General features: G+C 37.6%; 1 protein-coding gene across 3 annotated transcripts in view; it reads left to right on the top strand.

The window, feature by feature from the left end:
* Positions 1-57: 57 nt before the first annotated feature.
* The window catches only part of HYCC2 (hyccin PI4KA lipid kinase complex subunit 2), a 72,906-nt gene continuing 47,548 nt past the window's right edge, over positions 58-25,415 (top strand). For 2 of the 3 annotated variants that reach the window (XM_067741038.1, XM_067741040.1), the window contains exons 1-4: positions 58-157; positions 956-989; positions 11,087-11,190; positions 13,895-13,994. The gene's annotated coding sequence lies outside the window, so the exon portion shown is untranslated. The remainder of the gene's footprint in view (positions 158-955; positions 990-11,086; positions 11,191-13,894; positions 13,995-25,415) is intronic. The other variant, XM_067741039.1, reaches the window with a different exon arrangement.

The following is a 25,415-nucleotide window of genomic DNA, read 5'->3' on the forward strand; positions in this document are numbered from 1 at the left end:
CTGCACAGGGGGAGGGCCGCGGGCATACTGCTGCCAATCAGCGGTGCTGTTGTTGGAGCGTGGACTCACCCAATGGGAGGGCCGGTTGTTGCGCTGCAGTTGGCAGGCTGCTGCGGGAGGCGGTGGCGGTAAGAAGCCAGAGGCAGAGGGGTGGCAGGTAGGCTGTCTCTGGGGGACGTGGAGTGCCAGATAGGAGGGATTTTCTTCTTCTCCGGCTACAGGAACTATAGAGGGGATCTGACGAGGGTGGTCTGGGAAGGCGGTAGCCAGAGTGTTGGGTGTTGGTGGTTTCGGAACCTCTAGGAGACCAGCTAGCAGCTTGGGAGGGTCGTGAGGAGAAGACAGCCGAGGCGGGTGGAGGCTGAGCCCTGCGGGGCGACGTAGGGGCCTCAGGCGTGGGGGGCTGCGGTGGCGCCGGCGGAGACGGGAGAGAGGCCGGAGCAAGACGGCGTCGTGAGGGCTGGAAGAATTCCTTGCACGGAGCTCCGAGAGAAAAGAGGACGCGCGGCATTGCAGGCACCTGAGAGAAATCCTAGGGCTTGCTTCTTCTTAGGGCCGTTTCTCAGGGTGGGAACGGAGGAAGCGGAGAAGAAAGATATTTATTGGCGGCCAGATCGTTGAAAGTCTTCGTAGCTGTATATTATGTAATCTTTGACCGTTATTTACCCAAACAATCAGGTTGCCCCTCCTGGAAGCGGAGGTCTTGCAACCTCTTGATGTGTGAGGATAGTTTTTTCGTTTGTTTGACTGTTTTGTACCCCGGCCGGCTCTGTGGGCGAAGAAGCATGAAGGATAGAGTAGTCACGAAGAGCTTATCCCAAATATGGACTTGGGTTGAGAGATGTGTTAGTCTGAGATGAGCGTGGCCAGGTTCACGTTTTGTAGTTCGTGAATTTATTTGTTTTGATGGTCAAGGCTGACTACAAATCTTTTTTTTTTTTCTTTTAATCTTCAGGGAAGTGGAGACCCTCAAAAATCTATAGTAGGAGGTAAGTGCAAGTTGGAAAATGACTAGAAAATTAGTTGGTAGATTTTTTTAACCCCCTAAATATTGTGGATGTTAGAGACTGTGAAAATTATGTGGTGGTCTGGTTTTGGTGGAGGGAGAGTCGTCTTTTTAAGAAATTTGCTCTATGAGTCTGAGAAACCAGTTTGAATTATTTATTTCTTAGATTTAAAAAGTATGTTCTTTGAACCTCTCCGGTAGAGGTAAAATGTATTTACAGACATAATTAATTGTAGATTATCATGTTTTTTCTAAGTTTTTATAATTCATTATTTGCGCAATGAAATACAGAATTAAAATAGGAATTCCATTCAGTGTGTATTATGGAATGACAGACTACATTAAAAACTTGATTTTATAGCTCACTGGAAAGCAATTTTAAAGGAAGTGTTATAAATTTCTAAAATGTGAGCTGATTGAAATGATGCCTTTAGCTTAGAAGATAAAGACTCATGTAGTATTTATTAACAAGTGTATCATTTTCCTGAGCTTATTTTAATACTGCATGTCAGAAAAACTTTCTAAAATGTGATTTTTTTCTATAATTGATAATTTATATTAGTGTATCCCAGAAACTAAATTGAAAAAAAAAATTTTTTCTATATGTCATTTGGTAAAGAGAGCTGGATCATTAGAGTTTGTTCTGAAATGTTTAGCATACTGAGATATTTATCAGTGTTTCAGATAAAAATTTTGATACTTGGTGTTTCATTCTTGGTCGTTTTATCTTTTGGCAAGAATAATACTCTCAGTCCAAAGAACAGTTCTGCTTCTGTTTTAGGTGCAGTTCTGTAGTGTGAGTACCTGTGAACAAATCTCTGCTTTCATGTAGGGTATATGTGTCTCTGTGTGTGTATGTATGTGTTTCTTCTTATTATGTAACCAGCCTACTAGAGTTGTCTTAGAGAACTAATGGCTGATTTTGAACGGCCAGTAGGTGTCCTTGTAGAATGCAATAAAGTTGAACATTGAGTAGGAAATTACCAAGTGATTTAAGGAATGCTAGTCCAAATTAGAATATAATAATAATTGGCTGATTATTTATACATCATTAGAAATTCTCTTTTCTGATACATTTCAGTATTGTTTATAAGGAATTTGAAACAATGACTGTAAAGAAGTATAATTGTTTGCCCTAAAATGGGCTTTGAAAGCTTGTTTTTTAATCCAACTCTTAAGCTATCTTGACATGCGATATGGATTTAGGATTGTTTGATTGTTTTTTAATACAGTTTTGTCATCTAATTGTAGTTTATTAGGTTCTAGAATGGTTAAGATTTTCAGCTTGACTGAATTTTGTAATAGAAAAATCAATGCTACATAATGAAAAACTAAAATGATAAAACATGAGCAGAAATTCTCCAAACAAATTAACAGCTGCACAAAATAATACTTTGTTATTTTTCTTTTAATGCTTTGTTATGTTCTTTTAAAGAATAGAGGAATTTTTGTCTTTCTTTTTCTGTGGCTTAGTTTTTTTGATGTCCCAAATAGCTTCTTTTTACATTTTTATCTGACTGGTAGACAGTGTGCTTTTCTCAGGATGATGAACTGAACATTTGTCATTGTCTAAAATATATAATGGATTCTGGAGGGAGCTGGCACAGAAAGATTACGGCTGCTATTAGTACAGCCCCTTACCTGCAGAGCTTTCTGCTGTGCTCTTATCACTATGTAGCTCTGCTCCTTTTGCCTGCTGTTGATACAATGTTAAAAAATAGAGTTGGACCTAATTCAGGCATTCTCCATAAAAGTGAGTAACTCTGAGAGAGTTCCATGTATATCAGAATAATCTAGGAGTTAAAAAAAAAAGGCACACATGCATATCTATTATATCATCTCCACTTACCTGTGGAATCTTAGTGGTAGGGGGAATATGAAGGGAGGCAGATATATTTTGAAGGAAAAAAAAATTCCCTGGATGATATGGTTTATAATGGGCTTCTACTTGAGAATCATTGATCTAATTCAAGGCTCTCACACTGTGGTGTGAACCAGAACAGTAGTTTTAGCTTGAGAAAAAGGGCTTCTAAATCTATCAATATATTATAGCTCAATAAATTTTCACCATTTAATGTCATAGCTGAGATGATGGATTTTCTAACCAGGAGCTAAAGTTGCCAGAAATAAAAATTGTGCTGAATGTTTTGGTTGGGATTACTTTTTACTTGGCACTTAGCTGCTTTACATAAACCAAGCTAATTTCTTTCATAATTCAGACCTGTGCTTTGCACAGATGTTTACTTGTACCTGTTCTCTCAATGTCTCTGAAAGCTATCTAGTACTAAATTAAACTAGAATTGGAAAATAAGAATTGGAAGTTTTCTTGATAAAAGGGTTTTTTTGCAATATTGCTATGATATGATGAAGGTATACATTTATCTTTTTGTAAACAAATAATATATATTAAAACTTGAAATTGTGAATGTGTTGACTTTGACACAGGTCTTGTTTAGAAATTCATGGTTCATTCTTATGAATCCTAGACTTTCTGTTTGGGTATTTGTCTGCCATGGAGACAATTACGAGAAAAAGTAAATGAGTAGACTTTAATTTTGGAGAAAGGAGTAAAAAACTCAATTATGTAATATATTAAGGGTGTGACTTTGATTACTTATGGGATTATAGTTCTTTCTAAGTTTGAAATACAGCTGCCAAAAATGTGGTCATAAAATATGGTAAGTGGGGGCTTCCCTGGTGGCGCAGTGGTTGGGAGTCCGCCTGCTGCTGCAGGGGACACGGGTCCATGCCCCGGTCCGGGAGGATCCCACGTGCCGCGGAGCGGCTGGGCCCGTGAGCCATGGCCGCTGAGCCTGCGCGTCCAGAGCCTGTGCTCCGCAATGGGAGAGGCCACAACAGTGAGAGGCCCGTGTTCCGCAAAAAAATATATATATATATATATGGTAAGTGGTACTTAAATTGTTAAATGGCAAAGCATGGATTACATAATAGTTATTTTGTTCTATTCCAAAAACTGAACTTCAAAAAAGGTTAGAATCAAACTTATCTATCACTTTTGTCATTAGGAATCCTTGGCTTTTTTTCATTGAGGTATAATTGACATTATCCGTTGACTCTTTTTTTTTCCTTCAATTTTATTTATTTATTTATTTACTTACTTACTTTTTGCGGTACGCGGGCCTCTCACTGTTGTGGCCTCTCCCGTTGCAGAGCACAGGCTCCGGACACGCAGGCTCAGTGGCCATGGCTCACAGGCCCAGCCGCTCCGCGGCATGTGGGATCTTCCCGGACCGGGGCACAAACCCGTGTCCCCTGCATCGGCAGGCAGACTCTCAACCACTGCACCACCAGAGAAGCCCTTATTTATTTATTTGCATGGGTTTTCTCTAGTTGTGGCAAGTGGGGGCTACTCTTCATTGCGGTGCGCGGGCTTCTCATTGCAGTGGCTTCTCGTTGTGGAGCACGGGCTCTAGGCGCACCGGCTTCAGTAGTTGTGGCACACAGGCTCAGTAGTTGTGGCTCGCGGGCTCAGTACTTGTGGCTTGCAGGCTCTAGAGTGCAGGCTCAGTAGTTGTGGTGCACGGGCTTAGTTGCTCCGTGGCATGTGGGGTCTTCCTGGACCAGGGCTTGAACCCGTGTCTCCTTCATTGGCAGGCAGATTCTTAACCACAGTGCCACCCGTGATGTCCCTATCCCTTGACTCTTGATATTGCTTGCTTCTTATTTAGCTACTAAGATTTGTCAGTTTACCTCCTTAAATTCCTTTCCCCATGTATTTTTTTGAAAAATGGGTGGAGGGAGTTGGATGCTGAGCGGGGAGTGAAACTTATGCTTTTTACATATTCTTTTATACTGAGGCTTAATTGTTTTTGTTTGTTTGTTTACTGGACGTTTTAGAGCGGTTTTAGGTTCACAGCAAAATTGAGTAGAAAAGACAGAGATTTCCCATAAACCCTCTCACATATGCATAGACCCCCCCATTATTAATATCTCCCACAGAATAGTACATTTGTCACAATTGATGAGCCTACGTTCACACATTATCACCCAAAGTTCATAGTCTGCATTAGGGTTCAGTTTTGGTGTTGTACATTGTATGGGTTTGGACAAACGTATAATGACATATAATCACTATAGTATCATACGGAGTAGTATTAAGGCTTTTTAATCAGCAGGTATTCCTTTTGTAGTTCTTTCTTTTTAAATGAAAAAGGGAGTGGGGAGGGGAGCATATATTACTCCCTTTATACTTTATACTATGATTGTAAAACTCATATGGTAGACATGATGTGCTATAATATCTAAAGTTAATATGAATTTGCAGTCTGTCACAGTACCTGCTGTTTTATTGTTTGTGGTAAAAAACTAGAGGAAATGAATGTTTCTGTTCTTCATGGTTCTGTTGTCAAATCTCTTTGTCGTTCTGTACCCTGTCCGTCTGATGTTATTTACTCAAATCAATCTCTAATCCAGAGCTTTTTCTTAATCTCTGGTTCCTATTCTATAAATCTAATTGCCTGCTAGTTGAGGATGACCTACAGATACCTCAAATACAGTATATATAAAAGTGAATTCGTATTTTGTCATCTGTCTAATGTGCTGAAGCTGGAACCTGGTGTTATCTTTGACACTTCATTCATATACCCCTCATCTGAGCGATGCTATATTCTGTTGACTCTACCTTTGTATTTACTTCTCTCAATTTCTACAACCACTGGAAATTGTGTGAAGAGTTAGGACCTAGAGGCAGATATCTAGATTAGAATCCCAGCTCCGCCATTTATAGCTTCAGTTTCTTTAAAAACAGAGTTGTACAGTCCAGCAGTTGCACTATTGAGCATTTATTCCAGAGAAATTGAAACTTACATTCACACAAAAACCTGTACCTGAATGTTCATAGCAGTTTCATTCCTAATAGTCAAAAACTGGAAACAACCCAAATGTTCTTCAACAGGTGAATGGTTAAACAAACTGGCACGTTTATACTATGCAGCAATAAAAAGAATGAGCTGTTGATACATGTAACAACTAAGATGGATCTGAAGTGAAAAAAGTCACTCTCAAAAGGTTACATACTGTATGATTTCCTCTATATAGCGCTCTTGAAATATCAAAAATATAGAGATGAAGAGCAGAGTAGTGTTTGCCAGGAGTTAAGGATCAGGGAGAAGGGAGTGGGTGGCTACAAGGGAGCCTCTCGGTGATAGAACAGTTCTATATCTTAATTGTGATGGTAGTTACACATTATCTACATCTGTTATAAAATTGTATAAAACTACACACACATGCACAGACAAATGAGTGCTTGTAAAACTGGTGATATCTGAGTAACCCTTTGTGGACTATACCAATGTCAGTTTCCTGATATTTTACTGTATTTATGCAAGATGTTAACGATTGGGGGAAACTGGGCAAAGGATACATGGGACCTCCTGGCATGTAGTCTGGGAACTTCCTATGAGTCTGTAATTATTTTGAAATAAAAAGTTTTTAAAAAGGGTTGTATTAAGGATTAAATGAGCAAATACATATGAGGTTCTAGTTATAGTACTTGCTTGGTTCATCATAAATACATAATACCTCTACTATATATAAAATAGATAACCAACAAGAACCTACTGTATAGCATGGGGAACTATACTCAATATCTTGTAATAACATATAATGGAAAAAATCTGAAAAAGAATATATATATATGTATATATACACACACACATATAAACTGAATAACTTTGCTGTATACCTGAAACTAACACAACTTTGTAAATCAATTATACTTCAATAAAAATAAAAAATTTTTAAAAAGTCACCAAGGTGACATTCTATTAAAACAAATAAAATAAATATATAATGCAAATAATAGTAGCAGCAGCAGCAGTAGTAATGATAGTCTAGCCTTCTAACCTCTTACTAAGCCTCTCCCTAGGACTATTCCAGCAGTATTCATATTGGTCACTCTGCCCTCACAGGTCTTTCCTCCCTGTGGTCCACTCTACAGTGTAACCAGAGTTCTCTTTCTAAAGTGCCTATTACATATTACTTCATGCAAAATTTTTTAATGGCTCCCCATTGTATTTTCATACATTAATTTCTTTTTTTTCAATCATAGTGGAAAGCAGCATTGGAGTCGGCATAGCTTCCAGGGTGCTATAACATATGAATTAAAGATAAAAACAGAAAAATCTAAAGCGATTGTTCTCACCTTCAAGAAGCTGTTATTTTAAGTGTTATCTTAAAGTTTATTTGATATTGCTGCCTGAAACACTACTGCAAAATTAAATGACTCAGGGCAAAAAGATTTATTGTTATTTTTCATGATTCTGTAGGTTGGCTAAGTTGTTCCTTTATTGGTTTCACTTGGCTGTCTCATGTAGCTGAATCCACCTGGAGGGTTGACTGAGTTAGAAGGTCCAAGATGTCTCCACCCACATGTTTGCACATGGTGCTGGCTGTCCATTAAGGTGCTTCAGTTCTTCTCAGTGTGACTCCTCATCTGGTGGGCTAGTCTGGCATCCTTACATGGCATTCTCAGGGTAGCATTCTATAAAGGTGAAGGTGGAAGCTGTAAGGCTGCAAGGCCTCTTTGAGGATTAGGCTTTGAAATTGTATAACAGCCCTTCCACCATATTCTAATGATCAAAGCAACTCACCAAGCTAGCCCAAATTCAAGGGAGTGGAAAAATGGAAAAGGACCTTTGTCGCAGACAATTTAGGCTGCTATAATAAAGTACCATAGACTGGGTGGTTTAAACAACAAACTTCTATTTCTCACAGTTCTTGAACTTGGGAAGTCCAAGATCAAGGTGCCAGAAAATTTTGTGTCAACTAGGGACCCACTTCCTATTTCCGAGATGGCTACATTCTCATTGTGTTATAACATGTGAGAGAGCTCTCTGGGGATCTCTTTTATAAGGACACTAATCGCATTCATGAGAGCACTACCCTCATGACCTAATCACCTCCCAAAGGCCCCACCTCCTAATACCATCACACTGGGGGTTAGCATTTCAGTATATTTTGGGGAGACACAAAAATTCAGTCTATAACAATAGTCCACAGCGAGATCAGATTATTTTCTGTTTTCTTAATGTAAGGATGAACAACAGTCCAAAAAGTGGCACAGTCACTATAAAAATTTGAAAATGTTTGCTGAGATCTAACAAAAGTAAAAACACAAGTACCAAAGACATTAGATAGCAAGCCAAGAAGGACAGGTTCAAAATCTTCATGAAGTAGAATAATGTGCATAATATGTGGGAGAATCAGCCTTATCTAACTGTTGTGCTGCAGTAGTGTTTCCTGAAAACTTGAAGGAGGTTCATCTGTATAAAGTTCACTGGGTTTTTATTTGAACAGGTTTTAAACAGCTGATTTAACATCTTCCATTAAACTGTTTATTTTTCCTAACCTCTCATTTTCCTATAATTTGGTTTTGGCCAGTCACAGTAAGCCACATTACTTTTCTAGAACATAACTCCCAACTGTTGGCAAGAAATTATAGTACTGCATTATGAAATCTTGTCAGTGTACTGAACTATTATAAACACCCCGCTGTCTGAACTGTAATGGTGATGCACCCTCACAGAGTAGATTCTTTGGTCAGTCTTGCTTCCTACACTCCCCACCACCCCAATTACAGTGGAATATCCTAAACACTTTATTCTTAGCATTAAATTGAAGCATAACTGAGATGGCTTGTTGGCATCTTAGACCATAAATTTGTTCCTGCAGTCTCTTTCTTACCTTATCAGGTGGGAATAGTGTTTGGCTGCTAGAAACAGAGATAAGAAATAACCGTTGCTTAAATAAGGTAATAGTTCATTTCTCTGTCTTGTAAAAACAAATTCAGAAATAGTCTAAGACTGGTACAGCAACTCCATAGACTTGTCAAGGACCCATTCTCTTTCTCTCTTTCCTTTGCCATCCTTAGCATGTGGTTTCTATTCTGAAGATCACAGAATGGTTGCTGGATATCCATCCATGATCTAGGCAGAAGGAAGGAGGAAGAAAGGCAGAGGACAAAAGGGGCATACCTTCCATCTTTTAAGAAAACTTTCTAGGGACTTCCCTGGAAGTCCAATGGTTAGGACTCCATGCTTTCACTGCCGTGAGCCCGAGTTCAATCCCTGGTTGGGGAATTAAGATCCTGCAAGCCACATGTGAATGACAAAAAAAAAAAGAAGGAAAGAAGCCTTTCTAGAATTCCCTACACGGTATTTCCTCAGATCTCATTGACCAGAACTTAGTCATTTGGCCATACTTAGCTATAAGTGAGGGTCAGAAATGGCTTTAGCTGATTGTATAGGCTAGATCATTGCGAGTGGAGGTGTGGATCTCTATCGGATGGGAACTAGTAGTCTTTACCATACTTGCTGCCTGTCTCCTCAGCTGAGTCTGCCGCTGACTGACTGCTTGTTGCTGTTAGGCCCTTCACTCAATAGTCATGAACTAAGTGCTAACTGTGCTAAGCCCTGTCCCAGGAACTGGGAATACAGATACATCTGAGACGTCCTCCCTGTCCTGGAGAAGTTATGGATTTTACAGTTTTCCTGCCCTACCCTCCCACCAAGCAGTCACATCTCTCTCTAGGTATCGGGCGTAGGTATTGTTGATTTCTTCTGGTCTTTGGCTTGCCTTTTCACTCTCAGTTTCTTTTGATGACAGGTTTGATACAGTCCAATTTATTGTTGTTGTTGTTATGGTTAGTGCTTTTTGTGTTTGCTTAAAAAATATTTGCCTGCTTCAAGGACATAAAGATGTTTTGCTATGGTTTTTTGTTTGTTTACTTTCACATTTAGACCTGCATTCTATTTGGAATTTACTTTTGTTGAGTTGTGTAAAGTTAGAGATTGTGATACACTCATTATTTTCTTTTTTTTTTTTTTTCTCATTATTTTCTATAGGGATATCCAGTTGACCCAGCGTCTTTTGTTTAAAAGAATGTCTTTTCCCAACTGCACTGCAATTTGCCTTTGTCATAAATAAAGTAGTCTTATTTGTGTGTGACTTTCTAGGCTCTATTTTTTCATTGATAAGTTTTAGTTACTATACTTGTACAGCTAATTACTATGGCTTTATAACAGATCTTAATATTTTACAGTATAGTCCTCCAATTTTTTTTGTTTTTCAAGGTTGCTTTGACTATTCTTGGCTCCTTGTAGTTCCCTAGGGATTTCAGAATCGGCTTGTCAATTTCTCTTTAAAAGGAGAAGAGTGGGATTTTGATTATGGTAGCTTTGAAACTAGAAATCAATTGGGGGAGAATTGACATTTTTACTATGAGTCTTCAACCTGTGAACATGGTATGTCCTTCAATTTATTTAGACCCTTAAATTCTCTCAAAAATGTTTTCTTGTTTTCAGTGTAGTGGTCTTGCACATCTTTTGTTAGATGTCTTTCTTTTTTAAAAAAAATGCTGTTGGAAGTTGTGTTTTTATTTTCTTTATTTATTTGATTATTTTATTTTATTTACTTATTGTTTTCGGCTGTGTTGGGTCTTCGCTGCTGTGCGTGGTCTTTTCTCTGGTTGCGGCGAGTGGCGGCCACTCTTCGTTGTGGTGCGTGGGCTTCTCATTGTGGTGGCTTCTCTTGTTGCAGAGTACGGGCTCTAGGCACGTGGGCTTCAGTAGTTGCGGCACGTGGGCTCTAGAGCACAGTCAGTAGTTGTGGTGCATGGGCTCAGTTGCACCACGGCATATGGGATCTTCCCAGACCAGGGCTGGAACTCGTGTCCCCTGCATTGGCAGGCAAATTGTTAACCACTGCACCAGGGAAGCCTGAAGTTGTGTTTTTAAAAAACACTAGTTTACAGAAATATAATTGATTTTTATATATTAGCCTTTTATCCAGAAACCTAGATAAATTCACTTATTAATTCTAATAATTATTCTGTAGAATCTTCTGAATTTTCTTGGTACATATTTATATTGTTTATTAATAATATCATCTCTAAATAATGACCTTTTTTCTTTTCTGGTTATTATTCTTATATCTTTTTCTTGACTTGCTATAGTAGCTAGGCCCTCCAGCACAGTGTTGAATAGAAGTGGTGATAATGGTTATCTCTTTCTTCTTTTTTTTTTTTTTTTTGGCGTCACTCTGCGACATGCGGGATATTAGTTCCCTGACCAGGGATCAAACCAGCGCCCCCTGCAGTGGAAGCGTGGAGTCTTAACCACTGGACCTCTAGTGAAGTCCCTCTTTCTTGTTTTCAACCTCAGAAAGTAAGTTTTCAATATTTTATCATTGATTGTGACACTTGTACAACCTTGGTGTTGTTTCCTCCTTAACTGTTTGGAAAAATCCACTGGTGAAACCATCTGCACTTGAGATTTTCTTTATGGAAAGATTTTTAATGATAGATTACATTTCTTTAATATCCATGATGCTGTATGGATATTCTGTATCTTTCGGTGTTGGTTATTTGTGTTTTTCAAGAAATGTGTTCATTTCATGCCAAGTGTCACATTTATTGGCATAAAGTTTATCATAACTTCTTGTCTTTTTGATGTCTAAAAAATTTCATAGTAATTTGTGTTTTCTCTAATAAGTATTACTAGGGGTTTGTCAATTTTATTAATCTTTTCAAAGAACCAACTTTTTAAAAAATATTTTATAATTTATTTGGCTGCGTCAGGTCTTAGTTGCGGCATGCGGGGTCTTTGTTGCGGCATGCAGGATCTTCTGTTGCGGTGCGCACAGGCTTCTCTCTGGTTGTGGCGCTCAGGCTCTAGAGCGCACAGGCTTAGTTGCCCTGTGGCCTGTGGGATCTTAGTTCCTTGACCAGGGATCGAACCCACATCTACTGCATTGGAAGGCGGATTCTTAACCATTGGACCACCAGGGAAGTTCCAAAGAACCAACTTTTTTTTTTTTTTCAAAAAACCAACTTTTGACTTTGTTGATTTTTTTCCCTCTATTGTGTGCTTGTTTTCTGTTTCACTCATTTGCTATCCTCTCTGACCTCCAGAGATAGATATCTGTCAATAGAAAAAACCACTGATTTTTTTTTTCAGCCTCTCTGCTAATATAGGCAATCTTAGCTTTGCAAGGTACCAGGTTAACTGAAACTCCTAAATGCATATAGGAACTATGTCTTTGCTTAATACATGCAAAGTAAGAACTCTCTACATATGAAATAAGGCTACAGCTACATCCCACAAGCTTTAACATATCTTTCTTAGCACTGAGTTCGGCATTTTTACTAATTTTGGTTGTTTTTTTGGTTTTTTTGGCTGTGCTGTGCAGCATGTGGGATCTTAGTTTTCCGACCAGGGATCAAATCTGTGCCCCCTGCATTGGGAGTGTGGAGTCTTAACCACTGGGCTGCCAGGGAAGTCCCTAATTTTGGTTTTAATATCTTCTTTGACCCATAGATTATTTAGAAGTATAATTTAAAATTTCCAGGTAGTTGGGGGTTTTTTAGGTTTTTATTTATTAATTGTTGTTAATGATCTCTAGGTTACTTTGGTTGTGGTTAAAGAACATACTCTGAATGGCTCAGTTTTCCTGTTATTTGCCCTGTTGGGTTTCCTTGTTTTGTTTTGGCTTTTTCCTCAATTGAGAGCCTAGTATCTGTATCCTTAGCCTTGAAAGACTGTCAGAGACAGTCTTCCCAGCATAGCTCTCAAGTCTGCCTGCCTGCACTGCTTCAAAATCTGGTGATTGTCTTGGTGGTTCCGAATTCCCAAGGTACAAAAAGACAGTCTCCTTGGCACCAGCTGCCCCTTCCCAGAGTGTTACCAATTTCTTGTGTATCTTTCCAGAGACTAACAGAGAAAACTTGCTAGTCCTTTTCAAGTTTTTTCCCCACTGCAGAACTTCTCATGAAATAAAAATCCCATGCGATAGCCCAGTATATACGAGATGGTTGGAGTAGGAGGTCCTGACACATCTTCAGTTTGGAAAACATTGGAGACTTTACAATGATAATGTTGTTTAACTCCAAGAGAATATTATTGCAGTATTCTTTGTATTAAAAAATGTTTTGTGGGCTTCCCTGGTGGCACAGTGGTTGAGAGTCCGCCTGCCGATGCAGGGGACACGGGTTCGTGCCCCGGTCCGGGAAGATCCCACATGCCGCGGAGCGGCTGGGCCCGTGAGCTGTGGACGCTGAGCCTGTGCGTCCGGAGCCTGTTGCTCCGCAACGGGAGAGGCCACAACAGTGAGAGGCCCACGTACCGCAAAAAAAAAAAAAAAGTTTTGTTAATGGACATATTTTAAAATGCTAATTTTCTTTTGGTGTTTTAGCTTTTAAAGTTGTGATAAGTTTTGAATCAAAGAAGTAGAGTATAATGTGGTCAACAAGTACATGATAATAGTTATTACTTTATGAGAAAAGTATACTTCTATCAATTTGAAAATGATTTTTAATATTTTTTGTGCCAAAAGTTCAAGTAACAGCATTTTCTATGTTCTTTCTCAAAATGATAAAATTTTCAGTCTGTGAAACTTATCCAAAATTATAATGTAGCCATTGATACTTATTTAAGCTTGATTTTATAGTGCATATTAAAATTTTAATGATCGTTGCGTGTGTGTGTGTATGTGTGTGTGTGATCACTGTAATATGTTTCAAAAGTTGGACTCAGAATTTTTGGCTGGGAAGTACTTATTTTTGTAGATTTTTCAGGTGAGGCTCCAGAAAATTTAACTTACTCGAAGTCTTTACAGATATTTAATGGTAAATTTGAAACTAAAACTCAGACTTCTTTTTTCCAAATCTAATGTCTTCTAAAATAGGTTTGATAATGGTACATAAGTATAGCCTAGTTATTATAGAAAATTTAAAAATAATCCCAATTATTTTTAAAATTAGATAAACTATATTATAAATGCCTTTTCAAAATTGTTCTTTCTCCTTTATATTACATTCTTGAGGATATTCTCTCTCACTATTTCACAGTTTTTTGTTTTCATTTTTTATAGAGTTGGAAAACATTTAAGTCTCAACAAATGAATTCCACACTTGAACTCTGCCGCATTCCTGTGCCACCTCCTCCATTGGAACACTGATCTTAGAACGGAGGTAAAATTATAGAATTTAACTTTGTAAAGGGTAAAGAATGAAGTTCCCATAGTCAGACATGTTAGAATTTTTGGTAATTTTTTGTGGGTAGCTTCTATATATTAAGCAGTTTTACCTAGGAGAATAGTCACATCTTAATTATTGCCTTTGAATTTTACTTTTGAAAGTGTTTCCTTTTTAATAGTTGTGTCTTTTAACTTTTTTGTTACCTAAATATTACAGCTCTTGAATTACTGAGTTTATTCAGCATAATTGTATTATCTAGCTACATCTAGATCAGTGCTGATCATAGAATTTCTTTGATAATGTCTGTGTTCTACATCTGTGCTGTCCAATATGGGAGACACTAGCCACATGTAGCTACTAAGTGCTTGAAATGTGGCTAGTGCAACTAAGGAATTGATTTTTTTTTTAATACAATGTTAGTTTTTTTTTTTTCAGTTTTTTGGCTGTGCCACGCGGCTTATGGGATCTTAGTTCCCCAACCAGGGATTGAACCCAGGCCTCCTGCAGTGGAAACGCAGTCTTAACCACTGGCCCACCAGGGAATTCCCAGGAATTGATTTTTAAATTTTATTTTTTTTAATTAATTAAAACTAACGGGACAGTGCAGCTCTAGTTTTTTCCTTAGGGAATTTGGTATTTACAGTACAGTAATAGCACATGTTAAGTGCTTTGTTTTTTATTTATACCTTGAAATATCTAGATAGTTTTTGGTCTAGTTTGAAAATTTTCAGTAGCATAGCCATTTTTTTACTGTCATATGTTGCTTGATCATTGTATAGGTTTGTTTATACAATAATTTTGGTCCATTAGAAACCCTTGAGAGCAGTTATAATTTTGCTCACTGATGTGTTAATTTATTTAATCTTTAAAAAAAAAAAAAACTTTGACATAGGTACTTATATTATCCCCATTTTATAAATGAGGGATTTGAGGCCACAGGTTAGGTAAGTAACTTTCCCAAGGAAACACAACTTGTAGGTCAAGGAGGTAGAATTCAAACTCAGGCAGTCTAGAGCAAGAGCCTGTCTTCTTTAACCATTAGGCCGTACTGCCTGTTATATCCTTTTTCTCTCTAAATTGACAATTCCTAAAAAAGAATATATATGCTGACTATCAGCTAAGACACAATTTCTACCAGTGTTGTTAATGGAGAACTTACTGTACTTGTGCAAGTACTGTGAGTTTGCTTCCTGGCAAGTAGTTATTGACCTCTTTCAGATCATGTTCCAGCAATTTATTATTTTTTTCATTATGTTTTATTCAGGGCTTGCTAATAAAGGTTGCCATTACCATGGTCACCAAAAAGATAATCATTTTCTGTGATATCCTCTTTATTTTGCTTCATACTCTGGAAGTGAGGCAATATGGGCCCGAATTGATCTGCATGCTAGAATATCAGTTTGACTTTTGCTTTTAAATACAGGTTTTAAACTAAAAATAGAACTACCATATGACCCAGCAATCCCACTACTGGGCATATACCCTGAGAAAACTGTAATTCAAAAAGAGTCATGTACCACAATGTTCATTGCAGCTCTATTTACAATAGCCAGGACATGGAAGCAACCTAAGTGTCCATCAACAGATGAATGGATAAAGAAGATGTGGCACATATATACAATGGAATATTACTCAGCCATAAAAAGAAACGAAATTGAGTTATTTGTAGTGAGGTGGATGGACCTAGAGACTGTCATACAGAGTGAAGTAAGTCAGAAAGAGAAACAAATACTGTATGCTAACACATATAAATGGAATCTAAAAAAAAAAAATGGTTCTGAAGAACCTAGGGGTAGGGCAGGAATAAAGACGCAGACATAGAGAATGGACTTGAGGACATAGAGACAGGGAAGGGTAAGCTGGGGCGAAGTGAGAGAGTGGCATGGACTTATATATACTAACAAATGTAAAATAGATAGCTAGTGGGAAGCAGCTGCATAGCACAGGGAGATCAGCTCGGTGCTTATGACCACCTAGAGGGATGGGATAGGGAGGGTGGGAGGGAGACGCAAGCGGGAGGAGATATGGGGATATATGTATGTGTATAGCTGATTCACTTTGTTTTAAAGCAGAAACTAACACACCATTGTAAAACAATTATACTCCAATAAAGATGTTAAAATAAATAAACAAATAAAATAAATAAATATAGCTTTTATACATCAGATGATGGGATGGGTGTAACAGTAGAAGAAATGATTTTCAGAATTCCATATTGTCTGTTTAAATAAAAAGAGGGCTTGCAGTATGTTTATAACTGTGTTTGTAGCTACCTCTAAATACTAAAAGATGCTGATTCTAGTTAGAAAACATATATTTAAAAAATTTCTCTGTAACTAGTACTGTTCTGTTTTCCAAATGAAGGTACTAAAATATATTTATAGGATTTTAGATTTAGAAAGTAATTTATCATTGTAGTGACCTGAAGCCCAAAGAGTTTAAGCGATTTGTCCAAGGTCATATAAGCTATGTGGTTCATTGATTCAATGAATATACATTAAGTATCTGTCATATGTCTAGATACCATAATATACTTGTTAGCATTGAGTCCATAGTGAGCCCTCAAATGCTAGCAGAACAGAAAAGGACCCTGTTCTCATGGAATTTGTGACCTGATGGGAAAGATAGACAATAAGGTTTAATATACAAGGTATAAAATCCAAAGCCCTAGGAAGGAAATGAACCATATATGTTGGAATGGAAAATACTGGAGAAGGGAGAAAGGGCTCCTATTTAGATAAAGTGGTCAAGAAAGGCCTGCTGAGATTAACAGGATTGGAAGGAGCCAGTTATTTAAATAGCGATTGTAGGACAGCATTCCAGGCTGGAACAGTCCACACAGAATCCCTAGGGTGAAGGTGTGCATGAAACTCTAGAGGAACTGAAATGAGAATATGGCCAGAACATAGGAAGCTGTGGTGGGGGAGAAGTATGAGCTGTAAGAAAGGGACCACGTTACATTTTTCAACCATAGATTTTATTTTATTTATTTTTTTAAAGTAAGGGTTTTTGGTCTTGTTTAGTTTTTTTATTTACTTATGGCTGCCTTGGGTCTTTGTTGCTGCACACGGGCTTTCTCTAGTTACGGGGAGCGGGGACTACTCTCCGTTGCCATGCTCAGACTTCTCATTGCACTGGCTTCTTGTTGCGGAGCACGGGCTCTAGACGCACAGGCTACAGTAGTTGTGGCATGTGGGCTCAGTAGTTGTGGCATGCAGGCTCAGTAGTTGTGGTGCATGGGCTTAGTTGCTCCGTAGCATGTGGGATCTTCCTGGACCAGGGATAGAACCCGTGTCCCCAGCATTGGCAGGCGGATTCTTAACCACTGTGCCACCAGGGAAGCCCAAGGATAATTTTTAAAAGTCTTATGTGATTATATGGATATGCTTATGCTCTTATCCTTTAAACATTTTGTTTCATTTTAATAAAGGATTGTGTCTTACTTCCTACTTAAATTTGTTAATAAATTACTGTCTTAAAATTAGTATCATTAAAATTGGGGAAATACGTTAGTGTTTTGGTTATAATTATTATTAACACCACTATGTTCTTCTATCTAAAGTTAATTAACTTGCAGTCATTTAAAAAATGGTATTGGTAGAAACTAAAGTGATTTGGTGTGCCAAATTTGTGGTTATAGGAGAGATCATACAGGAATTTAAAATAAGAAATTTAACCTGGATGTGATACTTTTTTTTTTTAACTGAAGGGTGGTCATCAGGATTACTTGGAAAACTTTTTCAAAATATATATTCCGGGCCCTATATCAGATAAGGATTCTGATGCAGTATATATTACATTTAAAAATTTTGTGTTTCTTTCAAAAAATAATGTTTGGTTTTCTTTTTTATTTTAAGAGCTGTGCTGATGTTTTTTGTAAAGAGTTTGAAAAACATTTTTGATTAATTGTACTTGCTTTTTCTTATCCCTTTCTATAACGTAGTCAACATTTTAAAAAACCTTCTAATTCATTGTAGTTAGTAAAAAGATAACTTATTAGTTTATAAATTTTTCCTAAAACATAGAAGTCTTAATTTAAGCGATTTTCAGTATTTTAAATATTTATCTAAAAACTTGTTCGTTTTGATTTTTTTTTTTTTTTTTTTTTTGTGGTACGTGGGCCTCTCACTGTTGTGACCTCTCCCGTTGCGGAGCCAGACTCCAGACGCGCAGGCTCAGCGGCCATGACTCACGGGCCTAGCCGCTCTGTGGCATGTGGGATCTTCCCGGACCGGGGCACGAACCCATGTCCCCTGCATCGGCAGGCGGACTCTCAACCACTGCGCCACCAGGGAAGCCCTCGTTTTGATTTTTTAAGAAAGTGTTTATTTTTATGTGTGTAACAACAGCTAATTTGAAATAATGAAAAAGAATCACAGTCGCAGCAGGAAAATATAAACTTTTAACCCTTGAACAACACTGGTTTGAACTGTGCAGATACATTTATACTCAGATTTCTTTTCAATAAATATCAATCATGCAGTGCTACACAATGCATGGTTGGTTGAATCTGCTGATAGGGAGGGCCAGCTCTGGGACTTGAGTATTGTTGGATTTTGGTATCTGCAATGGGTCTGGAACCAGTTGTCCACAGAAGATTATACTTAGGAATCAATTTAATTTGAATGTGTTGATCTATATGAAGAAAACACAAAATTTATACAGACATATAGAAGATTTTTATTAAAAAAATATTTATTTATTTGGCTATGCCGGGTCTTCATTGCAACACGCAGGATCTTTTAGTTGCGGCATGTGGGATCTAGTTCTCTGACCAGGAATCAAACCCGGGCCCCCTGCATTGGGAGCATGGAGTCTCAACCACTGGACCACCAGGAATTCCTAAAAGAAGATTTTTAATAAAGAGCAGTGCCATGCTTCTGTATTGGATAACTCAATTAGGTGAAGATGTCACTTGAAATTAATTTGTAAATTTAATTCCAATAAGGATAGAGTATGGGAAAGAAACTTATCATTAGAAGTCTAATATTCAACTGGAAGAATAAGCAGGCAATAATAATAAAATACATTTTTAGGAAAAAGAATTATTATGGGACTTGTACTATTATAAAGTGCATTATAAAGCCACATAATTAAAATATTATAGTCCCGGTACCAAATTAATGGGAAAAGTAGCTCAGAAATAGTTCCAAATATACGTGGAACTTTTAGTGTATGATAAAAATAGTGTTGCAAGTTAGAAAAAAATGGACATGCAAACAAGGTGTTAGAAGAACTGAGAAAACAGTTTTTATTGGGAGAAAACATTGTTAGATCTTAATCTCATATTGCATTCTAAAATAACTTTCAGGTTGTTTAAAGAGTAAACTGTAGATGTGGGGTTTTTTTTTTTTTTTTTTTTTTTTTTGCGGTACGCGGGCCTTTCACTGCTGTGGCCTCTCCCATTGCGGAGCACAGGCTCCGGACGCGCAGGCTCAGCGGCCATGGCTTACGGGCCCAGCCGTTCCGCGGCGTGTGGGATCTTCGCAGACCGGGGCACGAACCCGTGTCCCCTGCATCGGCAGGCAGACTCTCAACCACTGCGCCACCAGGGAAGCCCTAGATGTGGTTTTTAACTTTAGAAGATTCAAGCCTTTACTAAACAAGCAGACTGATTTTTAAAATACAGTAAAATATATTGTGGTATCTTTTTTGCCATGCCTCTTTCAAATACATTACAGCATTCTGTGTATTAAATTTTTAATGTTTTGGTAACTAGTACTCACTTGAATGTTCTGATACCGATTTTTGTTGTTCTAGTTTTAAAAGTCATATACATCATATAAACAAATGTAGAAAAATTGAGTTATTTAGATTTAGATTTTTTTTAGATTTCAGTGCTAAGGTATTAACTTTATAAATAGAGCAGGAAGAAATTATTTTGTATATGTAACAATCGTATGCTCTTTAAAATTATATGATGGATTATGGTTTTGAGAATTTATTTGTATTTGCATATGCTATTAATAATATTTATATCCTGTGACCTTAAAAATTCAAATTCAAGGGCTTCCCTGGTGGCACAGTGGTTGAGAGTCCGCCTGCCGATGCAGGGGACACGGGTTCGTGCCCCAGTCCGGAGGATCCCACATGCCGCGGAGTGGCTGGGCCCATAAGCCATGGCCGCTGGGCCTGCATGTCCAGAGCCTGTGCTCCGCGGCAGGAGAGGCCACAACAGTGAGAGGCCCGCGTACCAAAAAAAAAAAAAAAAAATTCAAATTCAAGTTTTAGAATTTATACTACAGAAGATAACAATAGAAATACATAAGTATGTACAAGGATGTGTATTGCAGCATTTTTTTGTAATATAAGGAAGTTGAAAACAGATTTGTTTGTTAGTAAATAAATAAGTTATGGGATTATACTTATAATTAATTACACCCATTAAAAAGAGTGAGCTTGAACTATAGGTCTTTCATATATTTTTGAGAATTGAAAGAGCAATTATAGAATACTATGTACAATGAACACAACTATATTTAAACTGTATACACACACATATACATACATGCATATATGTAAACATGTATGTGAAGAAAAATACATACCAAATGGTTAACTCTGTTTATCTTTGTGGGTGGGGGGGGTAGTTAGGTTAAGTTCCTTTTTTTAATAGACATATACTATTTATAATAACTATTTTAAAATTATTTAATAATTGAATATCAACTATTCATATTTATAGCTAAGGATATTTGTAAAATTAGAGGTAATAGTTGTGGTACAGAGGAAGAATAGCTTTTTAAGTTTCCAGTAAATAAAAAGCAAAAATCAATCATTATTAAAATTCAGCCGTGGAAATAAAGGAGTTTTGTGTGTTTTTTTTAAGTTCCTATTTTCTTTATTTCGGAAAATAAGTCCTTTCTGTCACCACTAGAATGAAATTGTGGTTTTCTTCTTTACATGGTAGTATATTTATTGAAAGTATTTACCTCCTTTTCTGGAGTACTTCTCAAAGAGGACGTAAAAGTCAGTCTATTTTTCCTCAGTCTTGTGGCCTGCTGAACTCATTAGTGATAATGAGGTGGTAGAAGGAGATGTTGTAAGTAATATCAACAAAACAGCCCCTCTTGTTTATACTTTCATAAGAGACTTGGGTTAAAAGGGAAATATTAAAGGGAGATTCAGATGTTAGAATTTATCCCTAAAAAAATTATTTCCAGAGAAAATAATGTAGGCATTGCTTTTACTTTTTATACTTTATTTGAAGCTTAATAAAAATGGAACCTACTTTATTTTTCAGGTACTTTGTAAATAAAAACCATTTTTATTATCAGTAGCTATTTTGTTTTTTTTTTTTTTAACTTCCAGAGACTTGACTTGACTTAGTAGGAACTCTCAGAGCAAGTGCTATATATAGCAAGCCTGGAATATTTTTAGTCTTCTTTTTCTCTTTTTCTTTTTTGAATTTCTTGTTTGTATTCTTCACCTAATTCTTTTTTTTTCTTTTTTAATTTATTTTTGGTTGCCTTGGGTCTTTGTTGCCGTGCGCGGGCTTTCTCTAGTTGTGGCGAGCGGGGGCTACTCTTGGTTGCGGTGCCTGGACTTCTCATTGCGGTGGCTTCTCTTGTTGCAGAGCACGGGGTCTAGGTGAGTGGGCTTCAGTAGTTGTGGTACGTGGGCTCAGTAGTTGTGGCTCGTGGGCTCTAGAGCGCAGGCTCAGTAGTTGTGGCGCACAGGCTTAGCTGCTCCGCGGCATGTGCGATCCTCCCAGACCAGGGCGTGAACGCGTGTCCCCTGCATTGGCAGGCGGACTCCCAACCACTGCACCACCAGGGAAGCCCCTAGTCTTCTTGCTAATGGGAATTTTGCAGCTAGCTTTGAAAGAGTGTTCTCTGCATCATAGCCAGGTAAGCCTTTCAAACCTTTAATCTTATCCTCAGTCACTTTCCATACTTAATGTAGACTAGAAGGTCTTGTTTATTATAACATCAGCCCATGCCTCTCTCTCTCTGCCTTCAACCATGCCCCTTGCTCTCTGTGCTCCTAACCACTTGGATATTCTTTCAGATTCTACATCTTCCTATGTTATTTTCTTGCCACAGAACCTTTTATTTTTTATTTTATTTTTTTTTTGCGGTACACGGGCCTCTCACTGTCGTGGCCTCTCCTGTTGTGGAGCACAGGCTCCGGATGCGCAGGCTCAGCAGCCATGGCTCACGGGCCCAGCCACCCCACGGCATGTGGTATCTTCACGGACCGGGGCACAAACCTGTGTCCCCTGCATCAGCAGGCGGACTCCCAACCACTGCGCCACCAGGGAAGCCCCCACAGAACCTTTTTATATGCTGTTCCCTCTTTCTAGAATGTTCCTTCACTGTTCCCCTTGACTCCTACTGATCTTTGATATCTCAGTTTAAGTGCTACCTCAGAGAAACCTTCATCAGCACTAGGTTCCTTTGTTTTACGCTTTCGTGTACCTTTCCTTCTTACTCCTTGTCTCTGCAAAAATGTGTTTAGCCTCCTCCACTAGGGAAGTGCCCCATTAGAGTGAGTCTACATCTGATTCTGTTTACCATTGTACTTCCAGCTCCTAGCATAATGGCAGGTATGTAGTTTTTGCTTAAGAAATACTTATGGGGGACTTCCCTGGTGGTCTGGTTAAGAATCTGCCTTCCAATGCAGGGAATGTGGGTTCGATCCTTGGTCAGGGAACTAAGATCCCACATGCTGCGGGACAACTAGAGAGCCCGCGTGCCACAACTAAGATCCGACACAGCCAAAAATAATAATGAATTATTATTAAGAAAGAAAGAAATATTTATGGAATGGATTGATGAATTTCTGACTGAATCATTCCTTTGCTTTTTGGTCAGTTGCCTCCTTGAGTTCTTTCTGAGAAGCTTCCAGGGGCAACTGCCTTAGGATATTTAGCCCATTATTTATAACTGAAAGTTATAATGTATGATGGATCTAGGCTTGTTATTTTATTTTTTATAGTTAAATTTTTTTTAAAGAGGTGTAATTTGCATAGAGCAAGATACACAGTAATGATAATTATGTCATGGAGTCCATTTTTAGGTGAAGTACTAGGTTATACAGAGTACTTAGTACTACTTAACTAATTGGTACTTGAAAGAAAAAAAGAAAATTCTGACTGATTTGAACAATCATTGTAGTAAATATAGGAACCTTACAAAATGACTTCTTTGAAGGACATTATCATTAGGAAGTGTAGTTGTGCTCTATTTCATAAAGTTATTTTTAAGAGTCTCATTTCTTCACGAGTTTATAACTTGGGAGTCCATATCTATTAATGGGCTTTAGTGAATCAGTGAACTTCCTGAAATTATTTGTAAAATCATGTACGTGCAGGCATCATATTTATCTTTTTCTGAAGTAGGGATCAGTACATAGTTTTGCTCAGCTATCAAAGGGGGTCTGTAACTTTGTGCTTTTGCCCCGCCCCAAAAAAGGTTAAGAACTGTTGTTTTATATCATGTATATTATGATTTGTATGTAGAGTTAGTTCATCGATCCTTTATTTTTCCCCCTTGAAGTTCATTATGGAACACTTCAAACCTATAACAAAGTAGAGTAGTGTAATGAAACTTGTATACCAGTTAGCTTCAGTGGTTATCAACTTACGGCCAGTCATATTTTATCTATACCCAATGCACTCTCCTCCTTTGGCTACCCTCATCCCGATTATTTTAAAGCAAATCCCAGGGCTTCCCTGGTGGCACAGTGGTTAGGAATCCGCCTGCCAATGCAGGTGACACGGGTTCGAGCCCTCATCTGGGAAGATCCCTCATGCCGCAGAGCAACTAAGCCCGTGCGCCACAACTACTGAGCCTGCGCTCTAGAGCCTGTGCTTCGCAACAAAAGAAAGCACCGCAATGAGAAACCCGAGCACCACAACAAAGAGTAGCCCTCACTCTCCGCAACTAGAGAAAGCCCGCGTACAGCAACAAAGGCCCAATGCAGCCAAAAATAAATAAATTTAAATATATATATATTTTTTAAAAAAGGAAATCCCAGATATCATTTCACCAGTAAATATTTCAGTGTGAATCTTGCAAGAGAGAAACAGTATTTTAAAAAACCTAACTATAGGGACCTCTATGGCTGTCCAGTTGCTAAGATTCTACGCTTCCACTGCCGGGGCGGGGTGGGGCGGGAGACAAGTTCGATCCATGGTTGGGGCACTAAGATCCCACGTGCCACACGATGTGGACAAAATAATAAATAAATTGTATTTAAAAAATAAATAAGTAAAAAGCCTAATTATAATACCATTATCAAATATAAAAGTAACCTATAATAATTCCTTGAATTAGTATCATCCAGTATTAAGTAATAAGTCATACAATAAGTCATGTTTAACCTTTTCCAATTGTGTTATGCTCTTTTTTATTGTTTGAATCCATCCAAATAAGATTCATACTTTGGTTCTTGATTTTTCTTAACATATCTTTTAATCTGCTGTCTCTTTTTTCCTCTTGCAATTTATTTGAATAAATCCACCAGTCCATCTTAAGAGCATTTGCTACTTGAGAATAAGGGGCATTTCTTACTCCTTTTTGTACTCCTTGCTTATATAATACTTGGTATAGTGTATTATATATGGATATTTAGGGAAAGGAAGGGGTTTAGAAAATCTGATTTCTTTTTTTTAGATAGAAATTTATTATGGAATATGACATATCGTCTTTTTGATAAATATGTCTTTTTAATAAAGGAACTTTCATTTCATTTGCTCTGGAGGCATTTCCCTCCCTGCCCAAGAAATTCCTTTTTTCTTTTGGTTACCTTTTGAGCCTTAAATTTAAAACCAAAAACCTTCTGTTGTTTGTCTCACTTAAAAAATAATACATACCAATTTTTATTTTTTTTTATAATTCAAAGTTACATAATTAGAATATCCTCAGTAATCCTTCCTTCAGAGGCCAACACTTAATAGTTTAGTATATATATTTTTCCTCCCAGCTTTTTCACATTTATATAATTTTTAGTGGAATTATTATAGCTTATATACTGTTGTACAACTTGCTTTTTCTATCTGGCTATTTTTCCATTTTAGAAAACATATAAATCTACCTACTTCAAAGGCCTTATTTCATATAGTATATATATATGTTTATAGCTGTACATATAACCCTTGATTTCTAATTTTTTTACCTTTGTAAAAATCTGTCACAGTGTTCTATTATGTATAACTTTTTCCAGTTGTATGTGCCAGTTGTATATTTGGTAAAAGCTCTAGGCATAGACTGTGCATTTGTCTTGGGTAATGTGCAGTTTGATTTTACTTAGTAAACTTGTTTTTGCTACTTTGGAGTATAATTGGAAAATAGAAAAGCATTAGGAAAATAGATTTCAAACGTATCATTAAAAATAGAACTTATTTCTTATAAACAGTTCTGTTTTAATTGAACACTAGTCTAAAAGTAAGCCTCCTTATCTAAAATATAC

Source organism: Pseudorca crassidens, chromosome 6 (genome assembly GCF_039906515.1).
Source record: "Pseudorca crassidens isolate mPseCra1 chromosome 6, mPseCra1.hap1, whole genome shotgun sequence".
Classification (NCBI taxonomy): domain Eukaryota; kingdom Metazoa; phylum Chordata; class Mammalia; order Artiodactyla; family Delphinidae; genus Pseudorca; species Pseudorca crassidens.